Below are 16,952 nucleotides of genomic sequence, written 5' to 3' on the forward strand. Positions count from 1 at the left end.
AAAGTATGAGATGGGAAGATCGACCCATTCCAAGAAAAACATTGTGATGCTCCATATCTTGGAGTGGTCACGTATATGTATGCGATGGAGAGCTAATTTGAGAGGCATTTAGACCAAGCACATTCAAGTCCCAAGTGTCCAGTGAAATAAAGAGTTTGGTGAAGGGTTCAAACGAGGCAAGGCATAGGTGATAAGAGTTGAGAAAGTGCGCAACCACCTAAGGTCTAACACAACCAGAAATGTCATTGCACGAGTCCTTGCATGGGACTATTATATGAATGTATGTGATGAGATGGTTTTAGATTGTAGCCAAAGTTTCAGTGATAATGATTGTGAAAGAATTTTGGGGTAGCTTTGTATGAATCATGCACTCTTTGTTGTAACACATCATAATATTGATTCGAATTGGATCATTATATTATTTTTCACCCATCTTTATGCTTGAATAGAGGAAAAAGTGGAGGAATAAACTCAAAGGAACATTTTTACTAGTGGGTCTTGGTTGGAAAAATTGGAATTTAAAACCTTCTAGAAGCATTTTGAGGTATCAAATGATACTTTTTTGCAGGTACAAGTTTCTTGCTTAAGAGAAATACACACTATCACTATTCTACACACATATACCTTTCCAATAATGTAAGAATCACTTCAATTAGAGGCTATATGGAAAATTTATGCCACTCGAAAGGTGACTTCCTATTTTAACTACATGATTTGAGAGGATGCCACATCAACCCCCAATATTCATGGAAAAGGGGCTAACCATATGATCATGACGAAAAAGAGTATAGAAAAGTAAAAAAAATGTGGCTATGTTTGATATTTGAAGGAGTCAATATTTTTTCACTAGTAAGCTTTTAGTTTGTGTTATAATTGGACCACTATGAGGAAAAGGGTTTCCATTATATTCTAGTGTATTTTGTTCCATAGATGAGAAGAGTAGCTAAGAGTTGATAGAGACAGAGAAAACATAAAGGGTTTGTGCATTGTAGCTGCCCATGGGCCACAAGTCTCACTTCTTTCTACTTGCATCCATTTCCATCTAGAGAAAAAGAGAGCAGAGCAACCTCAACTTATATTTGGGTTTTATCTCGAAAGGGTTTCCTATGTCACATATTTTATTATTATGGTTGTTAGTGATTGTATTATGTCTATTCTCTTTTTCGACATTTTATATGTAGTGGCAATGGTAAATATCTTAATCCTTTGGTGAGAAATGAGATGTACTCAATAATTATTTCAACAAATGGGATGGCATACTAGGTGATGTAGAGGGACTTCCTTGTGTGACAGATGTGGGATAGCCATGAAAGGATAGCTCAATGAAAATCTTCCTCCCCCCCCACGACCCCCTCAACAATGTGAATAGGTAGTGGGAGATTTATGAATTGGATTGTGCCATAGGTAACGAGGAAGGATATAGTAGTTAATTTCGTAATCATCTCTCATATTCTCGTTTTGAGCAGTGTTGGTATCATGATGTCATAGGTGATAGTTTATGCATCAATATCTTTCAACTTTTGGAACAAGGGTGAACTAGGGATCGATAGGGAAATAAGGTAATTTGTCATAGTTAACAGTGGGGGAGCAAGATATAACTCAACAGGGCATTGCTAGAAACAAGCAAGTTAGGTTGCAAGAATGAAGGAAAAAAAAGGGAAAAAGAGAAACATAGGGAAGCAGAGAAAAATGAAAAAATGAAAAAATGGATATTACATTGCTAAGTAGGAAGTTTAACCATATAATTGCACAAGTGGATACATTGAAAAACGTCTTATCATCCCATCATTAACACGTACATGAGATCAAAGTACAAATATAGAGACTCGAGCATTCGGTGCATAATGATCAGGTCATGTAGCAACGAGGCAGTCAGGACTATGGAATTCAAATGTCTTCATCTAATTTGGCACAATCCACATTAGTTAAAATTCCAGATCTTAACTGCGTAACATCAATGTAGAATTTGATTTTAATAAATGACTAAGAGCATGGTCGAGACTTAAATTTTGATTAATGCGAACAAAGTGTTGTAATTTTGTAAACCTTTTTTTTAACTATATCTATATACACATTACCATATACAAATTGCCTTTTAAACCCAAAAAAACTATAACTTTCTAAACTTTTGTTGCATTATATTATTAGAAACTATAAATTTACTTTCACTATAATTTTACAAATATTTTGAGTATAAGATACCTTGTTCTTACTAAAAACAAAAAAACAAACTCACATATTTTCAGTATAAGATACCTTGTTCTTATTAAAAACAAAAAAACAAACTCACATATGGTTGAATTTCTAAAAAAATTCAATTACAACGAAAAGTTTATATAGTTTCAAATAATGAATAATAATAAAGATAAATTTATTTTAATTTTGAATTGGTTAAATATATAAAAATAGAAATAGGATTTAAATACATTTTTAATATTTAAAATATTTAAAATTCAAAATAAATTTATTTAATTATTATAATTTTGTAAAAATAATTTTTATATTAAAATTTTTAATATTTTATATTATTTTAATTTATTAATATTAAATTTTACATTTTTATTACACTTGATTATATAAGTTATTTTAAAATAAATATAAATATTTTATTAAATCATTAATAATTTTAAAGAATAGATAAAACTCTAAAAAAACAATAGTTAAAATGTAAGGATGATATCTAACTTTACATATGGAGACATGGTTAGATGATGTGGGTAGTAAATGATTTTATAGAAATAACTTTAGATATGACAAATATAGGCTTTGTTAGTGATAACATATTTTTTTTGTTTTAAAATAAAAATAAAAATTATTTTTAATTAAGTAAAAATTAGTTTAAAAATAAATAAATTAATAACATAAAATCTATATAAAAGATATACTTATAAAATATAAACAAAATCATTTATAATAAAATAATTTTCATTTTTTAATATTAAATGAGAGTTATATCTCTGGTCTTGCCAAATAATTTTAAATATAAAAATACTTAAATAATAATAATAATAATAATAATAATAGTTTATATATAGTTTGAGTGGGCCTTATGGTTAAGAGCATGTGTTTCCTCCTAAGAAGTTATGTGTTCAAAACCAAAAGAGGTAGAGTATGTATCCCTTCGTAGACTTAACAGTCAAATCGTTGTGCACAAGTGGGTCCCTTGTCCCACAAACAAGAGAGTGACCTTAAAATTAGATAATAATAATAATAATAATATATTAACAAATAGAAAAATAATTTATTACCAAATAATAACAATATATTATTATTATTAATTACTAATTAATAACAAAATATCTAGAAATTACCAATAAATATTAAAACAAATTGTATCCAAAATCATAATAATATATTAAAATGGAAAAGTTACAAATATTAAAACAAATTATATCCAAAATCATAATAACATGTTAAATGGAAAAGTTGTAAATACTATTGAATATACATTATTAACGTAGACTAATAAGAACTAAACAACTATATAGCAACCATTTAATATTAACCAGTATAGATCCACTTTAAATATAGATCTAACATGAGTTGAGAGGGATCAAATTTCTTCACATGCAAACTTTTTTAGAGTTACAAATACAATATGTTATTTTTCATTGTTTAAATTGTATTTTTGAATGCTAAATAAAATATATATATATAAAGGACCAAATAGTTTTAACCCCATATATATATATATATATATATATATATATATAAATGAAGTTGATATTCATTTTTTTTAAACTATAGCCGACCTTATTTTTCTATTTAGGACAAAATTTTAAATTTCAATTTTTATTTTAAAGGGGCACGACGAAGACGGATGGACAAACTTACACATCCCCTCATACTGGGCTGTAGATTGAGTGACAAACAAACTTACACATCCCCTCATATTGGGTTGTAGATTGAGCCACAGACAAACTTACACTTGGGCTGTAGATTGAGTGACAAACAAACTTACACATCCCCTCATATTGGGTTGTAGATTGAGCCACAGACAAACTTACACTTGAACGACAGACAAACTTACACATCCCCTCATATTGGGTTGTAGATTGAGCCACAAAAAAACTTACACATCCCCTCATACTGAGCTGTAGATTGAGCCACAGACAAACTTACACATCCCCTCATACTTACACATCCCCTCATATTGGGTTGTCCCCTCATATTGGGTTGTAGATTGAGCCACAGAAAAACTTACACATCCCCTCATACTGAGCTGTAGATTGAGCCACAGACAAACTTACACATCCCCTTATATTGGGTTGTAGATTGAACGACAGACAAACCTACACATCCCCTCATACTGGGTTGTAGATTGAGAGACAGACAAACTTACACATCCCCTCATACTAGGCTATAGATTGAGCCTCTCTCCTCAATAAGAGGAAAATAAATATAATACTAATTAAAATAAATAAAATAAATTAGTTTGTAAAATTTCACACAATTATGGTAACAAAAACTTAGTAAGTGACTACTTGTAAAAATATGAATGGGAGTATGTATGATAGCATTTATGGAAGCAACATGAAAATCATTAACAAGTTGAAAGTCATAATTTGCAAAATCCATGTGGTTTGAACAAAATATTTCCTTATATTTTTCGATTTGATGATGAAATGGGAGACTGTCGGTTGATAATATACATTCCATAAACCCAGTTAGCCATGTCTATTCAAAATTCAAAGAAAATGAACAACAATGTTTTTCAATTAGCAAAAAAATATAATAATATAAAAACATATAATAATATTATCTATGAGTTCAAAGTGTAGAAATTCTTACTGTAGGTCAATTTGATTATGCAATATAACTAAAGAAAAATACTTAATCTACTTCTACAATCAAACTCGTGGAAGCTTAATCAATTTGAGCAAGATCAAACATAACACATATAACAAGAAGAGGAAAAATACACATGAAACACAAAAGAATACTTTGGGGAAAGTCTCAGCTAAAAACCCCGCTATCTGTATTATCATACAAGTGGAAATATCTCAGGGTTACACGAAGCTTTAGCTCACAAGCTATCTAGTTTTTAGTACAATCTCTCACTGCTGCTCATAGACATAATAGACAACACATATGCCTTCCTTCAATCATCCAAGCCTCCTATTTCCTTGCGTAGTTTCTCTTGGGTCCTCCTGCTGCAACCTGTGTGAATCTCACCTCACACACAACACTGACCTCTGAAATAACTGCGCAATCCTGAAGGAGATGATTCCTTCTGCATGGATGAGTTTCCTATATAGGAAAATTCCTCCAACTAATAGTACATTGTCCTTCCTTTAATCTCAACTGGGTCTTTGTCTAAACTGACATGTATAAGTTATTTATGAGAGAATATTTAATTATCTAAAGTACACTAGTTGCATGCATGCATGCATTGACTAACTGAACGGCAGCCTATCTTGTCAATCACACATCTGTACATAATATAAATAAAAATGTGAATAATTGTGAAATGAATATGCTCTATGTATCTTCTAATGGGATTCGGCCCCCACTCTATAAATGTCAGCAGCACCATTACGAACTTTCTGAACTTATGCATACTGTTAAAAAATTCATCAACTTGATATGTGTGCTAGTTTACCAATATTATAACCACTATCAATTATTCAATTCGGCGTTTCTGGAATTAGTTTAACATTCTCGCATCTTCCTTCTGTGTGGGGTTTGCTCGGACACACCTAAAAACTTTGCCAGCATAGCCATTGAAAGTGATATGCATTAATGAATATATAGAGTCACGTCATCAGCGCCATTACGAAATTTAACTTCTGCATACTGATAAAAAATTCACCAACTTGATTTGTGTTCTAGTTAACCAATATTATCACCCCTATCAATTATTCAATTTGATGTTTCTGGAATTAGTTTAACATTCTCGCATCTTCCTTCTGCGTGGGGTTCGCACACTTAAAAACTTTGCCAGCATAGCTATAGAAAGTGATATGCATTAATGAGGTGAATAATTGAGGCGTATCCAAATTCAAACAGAGGGCCTTTCACTCTCGGCTTTTTGTTGGGGTTAGTTTTTATACGCTTCAAAACTTTGCCAGCATAACGATTGAATTTGATATGCATTAAACGGAGGAGAATAATTGAGGCTTATCCAAATTTAACACGCGACCTTTTCCTCTAGGCTTTTTGTTTGATCATAAAATAATCAAATTGTTTGATCATGTGGGTAATACTAATAATAAACATTGATGGGTATTTTTATCCGTTTAATTTTGGAACTAATCTTTCATAAAATATTAGTTTTATTTATCATCTAATAATGTTAAAAAAAAACTAAATAGTAGATATATTTTATTTAAATGAAATTATATTTTTAAATTTATTATTTTAAAAATACATATCATTTAATAAAAATTATATTATATTATTTATTAAAACTTAAATAAAGTATTAAAAATTAGTTTAGATTCATTTTAATTTTGGATCTACCAAGAGTTGAAAGTGATTAAATCTCTCTTCACTTAAAAGTCTTGACATCAAATCTCTTTTTACTTTAAAAGAATTTTGCATCTCAAGAAATTTGATCCCTCAAGAGGTTTGGTAAATTCAGAGTTAAGATGAATCTATACTAGTTTTTAATAATTTACTTAAGTTTCCCCAACAAATATATATATATATATATATAAAGTACTTGACAACATCTCCCTCATGTAATGGGCTTTATAAAACGTACTTGACAACATCTCCCTCATGTACTGGGCTTTAGAGCGCCTTTCAACGTGAAATTATATATATATATATATATATATATATATATATTTTCATTGTTTAAATTATTTTTTTGATCACATAAATTTATTCACTGCTTGATTTTAATAAATCTTTGCTAGATTTTAGATAAAATTGATTGAAAAACACTTGAAATGACTACATTATTCAAATTAAAATGTTTTTATGGTTTTCAATATATTTTTAAATATACATCCATATTACTTAACCCTTCACATTGAAATTTTATGAAGTTGGTGTTGAAATAAATTAGTTAATATGATATTCAAAGAATGTTGTCTTTAGTGCGACCTTTTAAGTTTCATATGGCAGAATTCCTCCCAATATTTTGAGGTGAAATCTTGGTTTGTGTTATTTAAACTAGTGTTTCGACTGTATATATGAATTCAACACCCTGTAAAAAACCAATTCAGCACCCTGAAAAAACCTTAGGGCAGTTCGAATGTGTAGGGGTTACCCATCAAGCTTGTGATTTCAATAAATTCCAGCTGGATTTAAGAGAAATAGACGAGAAAACCCCATTGGAAAAGCTTCAAAAAAGCCTCACTAAAGACAACTCAATATTCAAATAGTTAATTAATTTATATATTGAAATATTTTTAAAACTACAAGAAATGTATATCCTCATATATATATATATATATATATATATATATATATATATATATATATATATATATATATATATATATATATAACTTAGAATTATTTGATCTTCATAATTAATTTTAGATTAGGTAAAAGTTAATTCTTGTAGTTAAAACTTATTGTTTGTTTCTTTAAGAGAAATGTGTTATCCTAAACCATGGAATTATGAGAGAAGATATTAATAAAAATAAAAGTAAAATTTTTTAAATTGCTCCAAGTAGTTGGGATAGTTACATTCTCCTCCCTTAGAGATGAAAACATCTCAGTTTTGGAAGGAAAGACACAGAGAGAAGAAGGGAGAAGATGAAAGCCCTTGAGCATGACGCTGCCAAGGTGAAAACGTTGTTGGGATATTCTTGCGCTAGTGAGAAGCTAGTGGAAACCCTAAATCTAGAGAGTTTTGCTATGGAATGAGATGTCTTGAGGTTCAAGAATCAATATTTTCTGCAAAACTTCTCTAGAAAAATTATAAGAGGCTTGGGGGAGAATGAGATGTAATTTCAAATCTCGTTGGTTGGGTGGAAGAGTCTGCTATCTCGGTTAATTCCCTATAAGGGGTAAGTTGCAGATGAGTATCTATAAATTTCAAGACTGAAAATTATTATTTTCATCCTATTCTAGAATAATGTTCTTTTTATGTTCCTTTGAATTGAAGAAAATGGATTACTAGGTCTTTAACTAACCACCTCTAGGAAATATTTTTCAAGTATTTCTTTAATATAATCCTACTTCGTTAAGATGTATTGTTGTGTAAGAAGTGAGGCAGTAGACCTAGACCTGAAAGAAGGATAACCGGGGAAAATTTAGGTGTGAACCCCTCTGTTTAAATAAAAGGTAATTTTTGTGTTAAAGGAACATACATTTAGAACTATGAACATTGAACAAGAAAAACAAAGAAAAAACATGAATTTGGTATGTAACCTAATAGCCCATGGTTTATGTGGTATGAATAGAGATAACGTACTAGGATAAAAGACAAAAATTCTGTCTCTTTTAATTATATGGAACTTGAACATGTAAATGAAACACATCAAAGATTTATGCTTATTGCCACCGGGGAAATTCCAATAATAAATTAGTAATATAGTTAAGGGGTAACCAGGAGTATGTTAATCCCATACTTGGGCCAAGGAGGTATGTTCTAAGGACAATCCTACCCAATACAGTGATATGGGGTTTAACAGTAAGTTTCGTTGGGTGAAACCCACGAGATGAGGGTTCAAATCTCATTGAGTATATATATGACCTGTTGTGTCTTGGCTAGAAGAGTAGGTGACCCCATAGTGGACGTCTCGGCTCTTGTTGAGGCATAAGTTTCCTGCTATTGTGCGGCTTGCAGGCGATTGCACGTAGCCTAGGTTTATAGTGGCAGCCAGTTAGATTTGATCCTGGGTCTGTTCAGGATAACTCTCACCAGTTGCAGATTATCCTAGATTTAAAAAAAAAAGAAGGACAATCTTACCCAAAATGAGCGGAAATGTCGTATGCGGTATGGGAACATCCCGAGGAGGGTCAAGCTCCATCTACCTTGCTAGGAAATGTAAAATCTATCGTAGTAAAAACAAAAGCAATATAAATAAATTATATATGATCTTGACTCTCATACCATTCTTGAAAAATCAGAATAAAAAGCACCAGTATACCCATCAAAGAAATTGAGAGATAGATAGTCATGAACTACTCTTTTAGCAAAGAGCAATTTATTAATTCTGAGTTTGAACATGCAATAGATGAGAAGCCAAGATCCGAACCAAATACTTATCATAGTACTAAATGCAAATTTAAAATAATGAACATTAACCAACATACACCCATAAAGAAATATAGATGCTATATAACTAGTTTTTTTTTTTCCTTAGTCAAGGAAAATCGTATTGCTTATATAAAGTAACATGACGTATTGTATAAAAGACCTTAAAAAATAATTAAGTACATAAACTTTCAAACGAGGGGTTAACACATAGAAAGAGTTGAACCCTCTAACATTTGGACAAAGAAAATCCCTTTCAAAGGAAGTATAATTAATTAACCGAATATTGTTCATTAAAAATGGTACAACGAGAAAGAAAAACTCTTGAGGGTATGCATAACCCAAAGTAATGACGGACTACTTGATAGTCTAAAACAATTATGTTTTAAGTTTAACAGAGGCATAAGGCAAGAAAAATAAACACCCAAGCCAGAAGTATGAGGCCTATGACCTTTCAAAAAGCTAACAATGTTAAACCTCCAGTCAAGAAAAATAGCACCTAGACGACAAAAGAAGCCGATGTAAGACTGATTGTTGCATGATCCTTGTTAGCGGTACCGTAGTAAAAAATAAGGTTAAGGAGTAGGAGCCCTTTACCTGCAAGTAACAAATTGAACATTCCTATAGTTAGTTCTCAATATATATATATATATATATATATATATATATATATATATATATATATATATATATATATATATATATATATATATACACACACACACGCAAGAGAATTATTATATAGAAGGGGATTTCTCGAATTAAAGAGAATTCTCATATCTAACCTAAAGAAATGGGTCATGGCGTCACTCGGTCGAAACCCCTATTGTAAAAGATAATATCTAATTTAGAACCTAGTGGAATAACTGAAAACTTGTAAAGGGTAGAAAAGAATGGAAGCTTAAAACTTAGTTACTTGGAAGAACACTAGAAAGATTGACATAAGCGTAGTGGGACTCTTCTTTACCAAACCATCCATGTGACTTGACACTTGTAATTGAACCCTAGAGGTAAGAAAAATTATTTTGAGAGGTAAATAAAATGTTGATATTATTAACGAAACCATGACGAAGCTTTATGTGGTTTGATCTTGGACTACAATGGTGAACTCGAACCAATACCCTTGCTTCAGAAGGGTTTGTTTGCAGAGTCATGACGATGAACATGAAGAATGGAAAGGTGGATGGGGAGGCCGGGAGTAGGGTAGTTACCCTTAACTTATTTTGTAAAGCTCGGGCCTTCGAATTGAAACCTGGTGCGATCAAAGGTAACCAAGGAAACACGTGTCCTATATGGATTGAACTAGAGTAAATGCCGAGAGCGCTAGATGGTGGATCGAGACACTTCTCAGACATGCCAATTAACAGAGATGTGAAACCCCAAAAAACAATGGTGTATGTTAATAAAGTTACATATCAAAACCCCAATATGAAATATAAGTCCTGTATTATTGTATAAACATTCATAACTATGAAATGTGAATATGTAAGTGCCAATGTAATGTATGCCTAGTTATTAAGGCCAAGCGTGAAATTCTAAATTTGTGCAGCGTAGAGTTGATTTGGGTATAAAACATTACCCCAATATGTTAGATCATCAACTTGTATAAATTTCTAATCCAAGTAAAAGAAAAGAAAATATATATATATTTTTGCGTTGTTGGCAGTTGTTACAAGTGGTATATGAGCCAAGTTGCAAAATTGTGGCCTATTTGGACAATTAAGTAATAATTGTGTATATGTTGTGTTCACAGAAAAGGCACCATGAGGAGAGGAGATGAGAGTGCTCCACGAGTGATACCAACAATAGAAATTAGTCCTACACCAATTGCGGGAGATAACCCAAAAATGTGGTTACAATTAGGGGGAGAACATCAAAACCCCAAAAATATGCTATTGGAAATAGTTCAATAGTTGATATCATAGATGGCTCATCTTCGAGTGGACAATGAAAGGTTGATGCAAGATCAGGAGTGAATTTTAAAGAGCCTTTCTCATCGGCAAAATCTTAAGCACTCCATATCCATCCCTGGTAATGAAGATAGAGATGAGGAGCAAAGGTAAGGAGGTGAAGATATACCAATGGGGAGCCACATTGAGTGACCAGAAGGAGACAAAGATGAAAATGAAGAAAATAAAGAAGAATATATAATGCCTTAGTCCCAAATAACAGAAGGTAGACTTAAAAGAGGAATTAAAAAAAATAAAAACTCTGACCTTTGATGGATAAGTTGAGGATGCCGATGAAGCCTAGCTGATTAATATAAACAAATTATATTTCCATATATATGAATATGACAATAATCTGAAGGTCATATTAGTGGTTTACTAGTTTCAGGGTAAAGCCACAAATTATGTGGTGAGAAGAGGTGAAAGTTGTCCATGTGATTGATGATCAAAGACTAAATTTGGAGGAATTTTATAAATACTTAAAGAAAAAATATAACGGAATGATTCTATGATGATAAGGCAAAGAATTTCATGACCTCTGATTGGGACAACTCTCCATGGATGAGTTTGTGACCAAGTTTACATCCCTATTGAGATACATGCCTTATATACACAAGGAAAAGGCCAAGCTACAACATTTTATGAGAATCTTACCAACATTGATGAAAGAAATTTTGGAATTCGATAATCCTAAGACCATGGATGAGGCTATTCGAAAAGAAAATATTTGTTATCAGCAGATGAAATAGAAAGGAGAAGGAAGTAAGAATTAGCTTAGTAAAAAAGGGCAGAAAAACCCTCTAAACACGAAAAATACAAAAGTGGGAAATACTAGAAATGTATTCCTGAGTCAACATAATAGATATGTTGGGGGGAATCAATAGAATAATAAACCTCAAAATGAAAATAAACCGATGGAGGCATCCAACAAATTAGAGATAAGTTCATAACAACAACCTCTATTGCAGTGTTGGGGCTACGGGGAGCCTCATTACTACAAAATTGCCCCCATCGTACTAGAGAGGAGAAATTTCCAATAATCAAGAGACTTCTACAATGGTTGATGTGGCTAGAAGCATACTCAAAATTAACGCTTCCATGGAAGACTATCAATTTGAATATCGATCAACTATGATTGAATTGGAAGGTAAGATGTATAACCATGTTGTTTCTATTTTGAGAGATCCAGGAGAAATCTTGAGTTAAATCAATCCTAAAATTGTAGAAATATGTCATTTACAGACTCATAAATTTAAAAATCCTTGGTTGGTGGAACTGGCCACCGGGCCAAAAGACAAGTGTTGAAAAAATTAGATAATTTCCCTATTGAGATAGCTGGCCAACAAATTAGTGTAAATATAAATGTTTTACTCTTAGGATCTTATGATGCCTTAAATGGTATGGATTGGTTAGAAGGGAATTGGTCCCTAGTAAATTGCAAGGATAAAACTATCGGGTATCTCATGAAGGAGGGTGTTAAGAAATAAATCTAAGTGGTAAGGATACTCATTAAGTTGCGACCAATTACTGCCTCCCAGTTGGGAAAATGTGTCATTAGGGATCAATATTTTAGCTAAAAAATGAAAGCGCTCAGAATTTATTCAGAACTAAATGAATGGATAGAGTTCGTCACCAAGATTCCAACGCCGTGAACGGTTAAAAAATTGACATCGTATGCAAAAGTTAGAGCTTCTGAAAGTTTGGTTAAAAAAGGAGTCAAAGTCAAAGTTTGACTAGAGTTGACTGGATGCCCAATCAACATGCAGAGAATATTCTCCAGTTTCATCTAGTGACACTGTGACAAGTGTCATCTTCAGATTCACCAGTTTGGCTCAAAGAAGGTGAAATTGCCTAGTTGGCTCCAAGGTGGAATTTGATTTTTTATTTTTATTTTTATATTATTATATAAATTTATTATGTTATATTACATAATTTTTAAAATCATATATTATAATATAATATATTATATATTATATATTTTAATATATTAATTCCAAAGTTCCAACGGCATGCATTAAGTCCAAAGTCAAATATTTGAATGACATATATGTTTAACAAATAGTGTATGTCAAAATTTCGATGGTATTGTATTAAAGAAAAACATGATGGGGGGAGAGAAAGAATGGAACCCACAACCTCCCCCACATCCGAAATAGGTAGCATGCAGATTTATTTATTGCTGCAATTATGACTGACGACGGGGTGGTGGGAGCCAGCCCCCACCCCATATGACCTCAACCACATGACTAAGGGCCAAAACGGAAGTGGAATTAGAGCCATAATCAGGATTAGAATTTAATTAATCCATAATTAAGTTGGTGGAGCCACTAAATCTAGAACCACCACCAAACTTGGTTGACTTAACTGGAGTTCTCTAGATTTAGCTGAGGTTTTCTAGGAAAAATTGGTTTTGCTATAACTAAGGCAATTCACAGCCAAATTTCAAAAATGAATAGTCATTTTTGGATAATTGGCATGCTAGGAACTCATTGGAGTAGGTTTCAGAGTCAGAAGAGGTAATATACATATTTTTTTGGTCACTTGAAGATTTTTGAAGCTGAGGCCACCAAGCATTGAAGGGAGGAGCTGGTAACCAAATTGAGTAAAAAAATAGTCATTTCTGATATATTTGAATGTTTTAAACTCATTGGAATAGGTTACAAGAGATTTGGATGCATGTAACAATTATTTGGTCACTATTGAAGCTAATATAAAAGCCCACACTATGAAGTTGGACCAAGGAGATGTAGCCTAGAAGGGGTGAATTCCTTCAACAAAAAATTATGTATTGAGCTCTGTTATTTGTGCTTGCTGTGTTTTTATATGTTGTTGTTCAGCCATTTATATTAATGCTTTTAAGTTCATGCAAAACACTAAATTTCACCAAGTTAGATGAATTAAAAATCACATGCTCATGGATAAGAAAACCAAAGCAAATAAAATTTTATATTTGGAAATGATACTAGCACAACATTAACTAGCAATCAATTTCAGATCAAGTTGGTATCAGAGCACAAGGTTGCTTTCTTTATTTTCTTGAAGGGTTTAATAGTTGCAATTGTTGTTATGATTACAAGGTTGAAGTTGCAGAGAGGAGAAGGGAAGCTACAGATAGATAGTCCTAGGATTAGGACAAGAAGGAAGAAGGTTGAGAAAGCACCATCCTCACCCAAAGGACCTCTCAAGGCAGCACCTGAATCACCTCATGTTCCATCTCCATCAGTTGAGATAGAAGAGGCACAAATTACACAAGAGGCTGAAGTGATTGAAGAGATACAATCAGTACAAATTTCTGAGCTTGAATCCATAGTCATTTTGTTTGGAGAAAGAGGGCATGAAGGTCCCTCTTCAAAAGAGGAAGAATTCAAGAAAACTTTCTATACTTTGAATGAGATGGTTAAAGTCCTCTATGAAGAGAGGAACACCATAATGGTTGGAGAGAGTTCTAAACCTCCACATGGAGAAGGAAGCTCAGAGGACAAAAAGATGAAAATAAGGATTCCAAAGGGAATGGTGGAAAGCCACCTCCATCTCCACCGTCCTCATCATCTTCCTCATCATCGTCACCATCTCACACATCATCATCTTCCACTACCACCACTGCCCATACTCATTCAAAAAGCCCAAAAGGAAAAACTCCATTACTGAAATTGGACATAAAATTCGAACTTCCCATGTACAATGGAGAAGTGAACGCAGAAAAGTTGGACAATTGGATTTGATAGTTGGAGGTATACTGCAAAATTCAGAACCTTCAAGAAGACGACATAAAGATCCAGTTGGCTTCATTGAGGCCAGAAGGAGTTGCACTAGTTTGGTGGGAAGCAAAGACTCAAGAGGAAATGAGAATCCATGGTAAGATATCCATTCCTTGGGTTGAATTTTTTTAATAAAATTAAAAGACAATTTTATCCTTTAGCCTATATGCAAAAATCCATTATGAGTTGGCAGAATTTTAAGCAGCTTAAAGGTCAAACAGTCTAAGATTATACTCAAGAGTTTAGGAAGAGGGATTTATTGTTGGGAGTAAATTTGAATTCACAAGACACACTCTTGAAATATATTGGAGGTTTACATTGCTATTTGCAGCATACTATCCTTATGTTTAACCCAAGCAAATTAGATGAAGTATATTTGCAAGCCACACATCTTGAGGCTAGGGGAAAACAAAACATAGAGGAGAAAGGTGAAAGTGAGGGTAAGGGAAAAGAGAAGGGAGGAAAATGGAAGGGAAAGAAGAATGCAAGTATCAAAAAAGAGAAGGAAAAACTCACATGCAAAAACTGTTCAAAGACTGGCCATGATGAAGACCACTATTGGCAACTTCATCTAAAATTAAAACCATATAGTTTGAAAGCCAAAGAGAAGGGAAAAACTGTTGCTATAGCTAAAAAAAACTTAGGGTCAGATTCAGGAAATGAGACAAAAATTACAGCTATGGTTTTGAAAGGTCAACATGTTGAAATTACTAGTTCCTCAAACAGTCACAACAACACTCCAAATGAAGACAAAATGGAAGAGTTGTTCACTGTCAGAGTAATCTCAAATCATACCAAGATTGATGCACTCTTTGATAGTGGATCACAAGAAAACTTGATTTCAGAAGACTTAGTTAAAGAGCTTAAACTTGAAACCATACCACATTATAAACCATACCCTTTGGGTTGGATATTTAAGGATGCCAATTTACAGGTTTCAGGGAAATGCATTTTTAGATTTGCTATTACTGCAAACTTTTTTTATGAAGTCGAGTTAGACATGGTTCCACTTGACATTTCTAGAATTATCTTGGAAAGTCCATATTTGTATGATAGGAAAGTAGTGTTTCATCGCTATGAGCACAAATATCATTTTCTTAAAGATGGGGTGAAGTATGTTGTGAGAACTCATTGCAAGAAACTGAACATTTCTTTAGTTAATGCAGGGAAAATGAAGAGGCTAGTGAATGCAAGTTAGAACTTGACATTGTTGATGATCAAACAAAGAGATGTTTTGAATCATAATTTTCATAAAGATTCTTATATTTGTAATGAGTTGTTTCATAATGATAACAAGTTGCCTTTGAAAGAAGGTGAAAAACATTTGCAGCAATGAACATTGGTGTTGAGCGGTGTTGAAAACAAGGTGTCGGTGCAAGAAGTTGCAAAGGTCAAAGAAAAGAGGACAAAGCAGCTTGGCAAAGAAGGCATGGGTTTCACAAATGATCATTGATGGTTTCCAAAAGGCACATTACAATGGCGAAGAAGCTTGGGCAAGAGTCAACTCAAGTACAAGGCAAAAGCAACTAAAAATTGCCATAGAGACAAAGTGCAAGGAGAGAAAGATTCCAAGTTTCCTTTGATTGTTGACCAAGGTAGGAGCAAGATGTTTTTTGCAAAATTAGATTGCTGTTCTGCAAGTTCAAAAATATTGCAACATGATGGTGTCAAAGACAACAATAGATGGTTGTCGGAATTAAGGAAAAATTTGATTTTTTATGAAAATCTCCAAATGATGAAATTAGGAAAATTTCAATGGATAAATATTGGAAGGATGAGGGAACAGTCCCCTCATCAACATAATCAATGATCAAGAGAGATTTTGGGGACCAAAAGGCTTCTAGTTGGGAGGAATGATCAGGGATCAGTATTTTAGCTAAAAAAATGAAAGTGCTTAGAATTTCTTCAAACCTAAATGAATGGATAGAGTTCGTCTCTAGGATTACAAAAAAACCGACATCGTATGCAAAAGTTAGAGCTTCTGAAAGTTTGGTTAAAAAAGAAGTCAAAGTTTGACTAGAGTTGATTGGATGCCCATTGAGCATGTAGAGAATATTCTCTAGTTTAAGCCAGTGACACTGTGAC

This window comes from Pinus tabuliformis, chromosome 8, assembly GCF_031772625.1.
Source record: "Pinus tabuliformis cultivar Carrire ecotype Pingquan chromosome 8, CPIR1, whole genome shotgun sequence".
NCBI classification, from domain to species: domain Eukaryota; kingdom Viridiplantae; phylum Streptophyta; class Pinopsida; order Pinales; family Pinaceae; genus Pinus; species Pinus tabuliformis.